This window comes from Lolium rigidum, chromosome 6 (assembly GCF_022539505.1).
Source record: "Lolium rigidum isolate FL_2022 chromosome 6, APGP_CSIRO_Lrig_0.1, whole genome shotgun sequence".
Lineage (NCBI taxonomy): Eukaryota > Viridiplantae > Streptophyta > Magnoliopsida > Poales > Poaceae > Lolium > Lolium rigidum.
Window position 1 is genome coordinate 152,491,468 of NC_061513.1, and position 7,802 is coordinate 152,499,269.

Below are 7,802 nucleotides of genomic sequence, written 5' to 3' on the forward strand. Positions count from 1 at the left end.
TTGTTAATCTTAGTCGATCTTTGAAGAGGATCCAGATTCAGCGGTTCATTTATGTTTTTTCTTCTTCTCAGTCTTCTCTTCTGTCACTCAATGGAAACTTCACATGATCACATCCGTGGCTCTGCCCCCGGCTGAGTAGCTTGGTGTTCTCGGTGGTTTATTTCCCCTGGATCGTCTTTAATCCATACCCCTGCACATCCGTGAAAAAACCCAGGTACGACAATGTCTCCCCCTCTGCTGGTCTGCTCCACCTCAGAAACCGCCGTCATGTTCAAGAAAGAAAACTGCACTAAATGTAGACCCAAAAAAAAAATACTTACTTTCATGCTAATCTGAAAGGACACTAAGTACAGACCAAAAAATGGATCATCGTCCCTCCAGATTCGCGTCTACACTAATTAGTAAACAGTAAAACTTACCTAGCTAAGAGTCTCCACAGCGATTTAGACTCTTGAGCCGTCGGATCTGGTCATCCAAGAGTCAGGATCTGCTCAGTATTACCGAAACGTTTAATTCGTTCAATCGCCTGAATCAGCTCATCCTCATTGCTGGGCTGCTACTCCTCAAATTGAGCTAGCCCACTCATGATTAGTCGGGCCGTAAAACTCTCATATGGGCCAATACCCTTACAGCTTTTTATTTTTTTTCTTCTAAGCGCAGGCGAGGGCCCCATCTTCCTCGTTGCCCCTCTCCCCTGGCCGCACAGTAGCACGCCGACGTTCCTCCTCCACCCGTGCTTTGACCGCATCGCCTCTTTGCTGCGCAATCAAATCGCGCCGGCCAAGAAATAGAGAGGTGATGATAGCAATCCGGTGTTCCCGTGGGTTGCCAGTCTCCATCTATTTCGCGTCGATTTGTAAGACCCCACCCAAATTGACAACTTCTTCTCCGGTCACGGCGCCGGCGCGGGTCGGATGGTGGGCAGGCAGCAGAGCGGACTCCCTCCATCCGGGCCTAGGATTCGTCGATTCGCCTTTGGACACGGCCCAACTTCCGACGAACGCCTCCCCTTCCGTTCGTTTGGGCGTTGTCGTAACCATTATCTGCTGCAAATTGAAACCGCCGGCGTCGTAATCATGGTGGTAATTTTTTGACCCTCTCAGGCCTGTTATTATGGTGATTAATATCGCCGTTATTGTGAGTTCTCTTTTCTCATCCATATATATGCGCAGCGAGCTTTGCTTTGCCCCTTCATTCTCGCCTTCCACCTCTATGTTCCATGCTTAAGACAGCTTTTCTGTTTGGTTGTCATCCTCGTTCTCTGTATTTTCATCAGCGTCAACACTAGGTAGCCAATTGACTTATTGTTCTTTGTTTCAGGTATTGCCGTGCATGTTCATCTGAGATTTTTATTCAGAGGCCGCTCACAGCAACCTTCATCTGCAACCATGTGTTCTGGATAGGTACACTCATTCATACAATTTGATCTTTATCAATCCATTTTAATATTTCTTACATCTATTATTTACTTTCAGTTTCTTCTTTACTATCTGCGAGATGTTCAATGTGTAATCCAAATGAAATACTCACTTGGGAGCTTGTGAGATATTCAGAAATTTTCGTTGGTTAACCATGTTGTTATTTATTCTCGTCAGATGTTGCTTTCTAGATTTGTTCTCTTGTCGATTTGAGCCAGGGCGGGAGCACACAGCTTTTGCTTAATTTGTTGAAGGATTACTTACCTCCACCTTTGTTTGCGTGGTTGCAACCTTTATACTTTATTAATCAATGGGTAATCCATTCTTCATAGACCCAACTGAGTGACTTATGTAACCCTGCACTCTTGCAGTGCTTTGGTTTCTCAAGAAAGCTTGCAGAGTTTCTTAAATTATGTCAACTTGTTGTCGTGTTGTCAGCCTGTATAAGAAGAGCCATACATGTTCTATACTACCAAAAAAATCATCATATTTTTTCTCTTGCAACTTGATGTGATAAGTTTTTTGTATTGAGAAACTAGGCTCTTGTCTTTGAAGTAGCATGCGATAGAACGTTCGAGTGCTGAGAATGTGTAGGACATGCACACTCCATCCACAACATGGAGCTCCTTGCGGCCATGCTCCAGGTATGATTATCACCCATCTAATGTGTTGTGCATACTCATAAATAGCAGGATTCACTTTATCCTTGGATGTAAACTTTCTAATCTCGAGAAAGATATACCTAGCTTTCATGCTTTGAAGTGTATGGTCATCTTATATATATGCTGCATTTCCTGTATTTAGTAATACAATCTGGGTAAAAGATAGCTTGAATGATCTTATGAGTACATGTGTAATTAATTCCCTATATGTTATTTTGGGAAAGAGTCAAATCCATATATACTATATTATTGCTATCGCAGTGTTAAATTGTTGGTTGCTTGTAACTGATAGTAATTCTCAGTTCTGTGCTGATCGAAATATCAGTTATAAAGTTTTCTTATTCTTTCAACAAGGTTACTAATGGTCACCAAAGTTACAGCCATTGTGGAGATGTCATCTATTTTGTCTGGTCTATATAAAATGTGAATTGCGTTATGTCAGTCTGCAAGTATTCTACTGATATGTATATATTCTGGCCCCACATGCCAATGAGTCATTTTCACCGGTTCTAATCTGGGTGATTGAGTCCCAGCTAATAAGGAGAATGATCCATTGATTGTTGCCAGATAAGCTATCGCATATTTACATATCCTTCTTAATTTAACTATAAAATCTATTATTATTTTACTCACAGTTTGTACTTTGAACATAATTCTGTACTGCCAGATCCTTTTTCAAGACATGCTCAAAAGGAATATTGCATTTTGTTCAGTGGAACGTATTCCCCAAAGTACATGATGCTGACCTTGGAAGAATCATCTTTGGTGAACTTCGAAGCAGATCATCTTCAAGCCATATCCATCACGGGTTCTTATCCTTCAGACTGAAAACTGGTAACCCTGATAACCTACAAGCAATATAAATTTCAGCTTTTATTTATGACACTGAAGTAGCTCCTATTGCAGTAAGGCATACCAAATTAATTTTTTACATGTTTCACACGCAAAGATGCATTTGCAAAGCTATGTGTCTCAGGGTAGACGTTGGCATGGCCACCCATATGCTGCTTGCCTGATTTTCTAATTTTTTAACTGTTGCATTTTCTTAAAACCAGGCCTAAAGCATATATTTGTTGAAACTATTGTAAAGTTAGGAACATCTTTGCCATTGATTTTAATTTACTGCCTCTGCATCGTTCTCCATCCCCAACCTGTTTTCTGTTGATGCATGCCTAAGACTATGAAATCATTTCGTCTCCACTTCAAACTTCAGGGGCAACAACTTCTTCGCGGAGGAAGAGCACGGAATCATCAAGCATCCGGTCCGAGAGTAAAAACTAACTGGACACCAGTCAATGACCAACATGTGATACACTTACCTTGTCCTGGATGAAGAGCAAAGGATGGCCAACCATAAGCCTCGAGTTGCAATATAAGCAACAATTGACATTTGTATTATGTCATCTCAACTTATACTATGGCAGTAGTATAAGGAGATACTGTAAAGTTTTAGCAACATAACTGTTGGTCAAGTAAGTTGTTTAATTATATATCTACTTGGAAAATAATTCTAGGTATGTGGACAGCTTGCATCTTTTTTCGTGTTATGACTGCTTGCATATTTGTATCAGTTAATGATGGAACATGTTACTAACATAAGTTCCTTATATGTTTCCATCAATTTTCATGAAAATGGACATGGGCCTAAAAACAGGTTAAAAAAACTCTTTGACTGCGTAAATATAATTTTTTGATATTTCATACATCTGTATATTGGTGGGAATTATGTATAAGCTATCATTATATTGTGCTAATGGACGGGCGCGGCAAAGCGCGCTATCATGGTCTAGTATTTAGTTGTCATGAAACAATTCAGAAAAATTGCACTCCAGCTCCCTATTGTACCCACATGCGCAATCTATGACAAACAGAAAATCCACTTCGTATCAAAGCACAAGATGTATGGAAGGAAAAAAATTGAATTCAACCCATCTTAGTGAGCTTGGATGCATCAAGAGCGTTAGTGGTCACTCAGCTGCTGGTAAATAGCGGCGGTGGGGCTTCTTTGAGAGTTTGATTGAGAACTAGATGATACCCCGCGCGTTGCTACGAAAAATCCATCATACCTAGAAATTTATAAAAGAAATGTCACATTGATGTATTGTGGAAATTCATAAAAGCAACACATTTCAGCACGTGCACAAATGTATTATGCATCTGAAATCTCACGTACCAAACTGAGGTGTATCGTACAATTGGCTGTTTTGGAGCAGCTGAAGTGTGACTTACATAATTACCCGGAGATTTAAAAAAAGTTACATGGGTGTAGGCTAAACTTGAAATATTCACCATTAACATGTGAAGAAAATGAAAAATCGACGAATCACCTTCAAAGATCAAGCAACCTAAATCATGCAAAACATTGAAAATAGCATCTTGCAACTATTTAAGGGAAGTCATTTCAGAAATTGTATGGGTCTGTATAAATGAATATCATTTTGCATTATGCACAATATCTTTTAGTGAATTGGATGTGATAATATTAAGAGATTGTTTGTACGGGCAGTCTAGATTATAGAAGTGGATTGGCTTATATGTTACCATGGACACTTTCCACAGATGAATAAAGCTTAAATAATTTATATGAAGAAAATAGGATGTTATCATGGACACTTTCCACATATTAGCTTAGATAATTTATATGAAGAAATATTGGCATCAAGTCAATAGTGGGAGGCATAACTTTTCATACTTGCAATAATAGTACCGCTATGCATAGCGATGATATTAAGATCCTAAACTGAGAAGCAAGAAATATACATGGATTAGTGCTACTGATGAGATAGATTTTGATGTCTTTGTACTGACCACGAGGATTAGCTTAGGATACACACAACATTAACAATGCTAGATCACTGAACTACAAAAGTTGGTTAAAAATGAGATCATTTATTAAACAAATAAGAGGAGATATGATAAATAGAACATGCTCGAAGAAATTTAGTGGAGGACCTGCCGTTGCTAATAGTGAACCTGTAAGAGGAACTGGTTTTATTTGGTCCAACCACATTGTACTCCCTATTTCACAGTTCATTAGGCGTGCGCGTACCTCTAGGTCGCAAATTTGATCAAGTTAGCATTAGTTATATGTTATAAAGTTTATATCATTAGAAAGTTTAGATATTTTATTTTCTAATGATATAATTTTTACATTATATAATTTAAATATATAGGTCAAATTGGCGACCTAGAGATATAGGGAAGACTAGTAAACTGAGACGGAGGAAGTGGTTACATCAATAAATAGCATCAAGGGAAATTCGGTTGTGTAGATTCAAATCATCTACTGTCTGGAGATGGAAAAATGGGCGCAAAAATAAACAGAAGTATGCTTCAAAAGCAATTTAATATAAAATTCAGCCAGCCTCAAAACCACAATCGATCAAGAAAACCTAAAATAACATCAATATACGCGAAAAGGAGAATACATTAGAGATTGACAACGGAGGTGCCCCTGGGTCCACCTCTCTACAGAATATCCAAAGTTTCCTGCAAGTCCAGTCCAGACTCAAATCAACTCTGCAGTTGCTTTTGTTGAAAATCAAGATTACTCGTATGTGAATAATTTTGGATAGCCGGCAATAGAGCACGCTGGTGGCCCCAATCATTAATCAGAATCATCTCATTTGCTAGCCGGCAATAGAGAACGCTCAGTGAGATGCATCAAGCTGCTAGTACAACATGCGGCCATGAAAATTCCCGGCGCCCAAACGTCAAGCTGTTTGTGCCCTCTTCGCAGGAGCTCAATTGGTTCCAACATAGAGGATTTGGTTCCACATTTTCCTCTCCTTGTCAGATCCAAAAAAGAAAACAAAAACATCAAGAGCGGCAACAAACAAAACAATAAATCATGTGTAGGTTTCTTGTTCATACCTCAAAGGTTAGGGGATGACCTATAAGAACCCACAGAAATCTTCAGATAGTAGATTGAGAAGCCAAGAAATCCAAATGATTCAGGAGGGCATGGCGTAGGAGCTGACATAATCGAATCGGATCAGGAGCACGGGTAGAATGTCGAAGGGATTTCCAGCTGGAGCTCAGCCTGCCAGATCGGAAATACGTAGGGAGGGATTGAGAGGGAGTGGCCAAATACCAGCGTGGAGATCGCTTGGCATGGTGGCGTCGCGAGCAGGCCAGCTTTTTTACATGGAGGTGGCGGCAGCCGCGGATGAGCTCCTTTGAGCAGTTTCCACTCTTTGAATAATGGATTGGTGCGTTTCCATGAGTATTAGGACATCTCCAGCGGCGCGATACATTTTAGCGTCCGGAAATGTCCTCGCGCGTCCGTTTGCGTCGGTCGAAATGGTCGAAACCGACCGCGCGTCCGTTTGCGTCGGGGGTGGCTCCAGCGGCACGACTCATTTTTTTGGCCGAATCATTTTTTTTAACATGAAAACATAATTTACATAGTTGAACACATGAAAATAAACCCTAAACGTATGTGCCTACTGCTGCTCGTCGTCCCTGTCGAGCACGATGAGCTCCAGTACCGGCCACGGCCAGTTGGAAACCGGGGGAGCGTACGCCGGGCGCGCCGACGGTGCTGGAGGTGGAGGCGCCCAGGGCTCTGGCTGCGGTGGAGGCGCCCAGGGCTCTGGCTGTGGTGGCGGTGGAGGCGCCTAGGGATGCGGCTGTGGCGGCGGTGGAGGCGCCTAGGGATGCGGCTGTGGAGGAGGAGCTCAGGGGTTGTACGACGGCGGTTCTGGCGCGGCCGAGTCCTGGAGCGCCAGTCGAAGGGCTTCATCCTCCGACAGACCCGACGGCATGACCGCCGGTGGCGTAGCGGGGCAGCGGCGGCTGCACAGGTGGGTCGTTCTCGGAGACGAGGACGCCGAGCTTCGCCATCTCGTCGTCCGTCATGTTCTCGGGGAACTCAAATTTGCAGCCCTCCGCCATGGCCTGCCATTCGTGGAAGACGACAGCGACGTAGTCATCGCTGTCGTCCTTGACCTCCTCGTTATGGTACGCCAGCGCCTCAATGTAGTCGTCGTTGTCGTCGTCGTTGTACTGCGCACGCGTCGATGCCTGGTCATGACGCGTCGGCGCCTGTTGTCTTCATGGATGAGTCGGTGGTGGACGGTCGAAGGGAAAATACGTGTCGCCCATGAAGCCCGCCCTCCTCCTCGGATCCCTCTCGGTCGAGAGATAGGTACGCCAACTTTCAGAGTCGATGGCGTACGCGGAACGGCGCGGAGGTCCGGCGGCAGGTCCTTCGCCGGATCTTCGCGGTCCGATCTGGCTCGCGCGCAGGGACGGGAGGGACGGGCACCCGGCGGCAGCTGAGCCGCCAGCCGCCAGGCAATTGCACGCCCAACCAGGCCTCGCACGACATCCATTTCCCGTGCATCAGCATCCCCAGCGTGACGGGCAGCGACACCCTCTGAGTCCGTGATACGTCTCAAACATATCTATAATTTCTTATGTTCCATGCTAGTTTTATGACAATACTCACATGTTTTACATACACTTTATATCATTTTGATGCATTTTCTAGCACTAACCTATTAACAAGATGCCGAAGCGCCAGTTCCTGTTTTCTGTGTTTTTGATTTCAGAAATCGTACACAGGAAATATTCTCGGAATTGGACGAAACAAAATCCCACGGTCTTACTTTCCACGGAGCCTTCCAGAACACCGAAGAGGAGACGGAGAGGGGGCACGAGGCGGCCACACCATAGGGGGGCGCGGCCCCACCCCTGGCCGCGCCGCCATATGGGGTGG

General features: G+C 43.6%; 1 long non-coding RNA gene across 3 annotated transcripts; it reads left to right on the forward strand.

The window, feature by feature from the left end:
• The first annotated feature begins 701 nt into the window (after positions 1-701).
• Positions 702-3,627, forward strand: LOC124667448. Of its 3 annotated transcripts, none has more exons than XR_006991293.1 (4): positions 702-795; positions 926-1,082; positions 1,321-2,914; positions 3,294-3,627. It is a non-coding gene; the product is annotated as an uncharacterized LOC124667448 (long non-coding RNA). The 3 variants fall into 3 exon arrangements; XR_006991294.1 differs by having other exon boundaries at positions 718-1,082; positions 1,321-1,403; positions 1,958-2,914; XR_006991292.1 differs by having other exon boundaries at positions 708-1,082.
• The last annotated feature ends 4,175 nt before the right edge of the window (positions 3,628-7,802 follow it).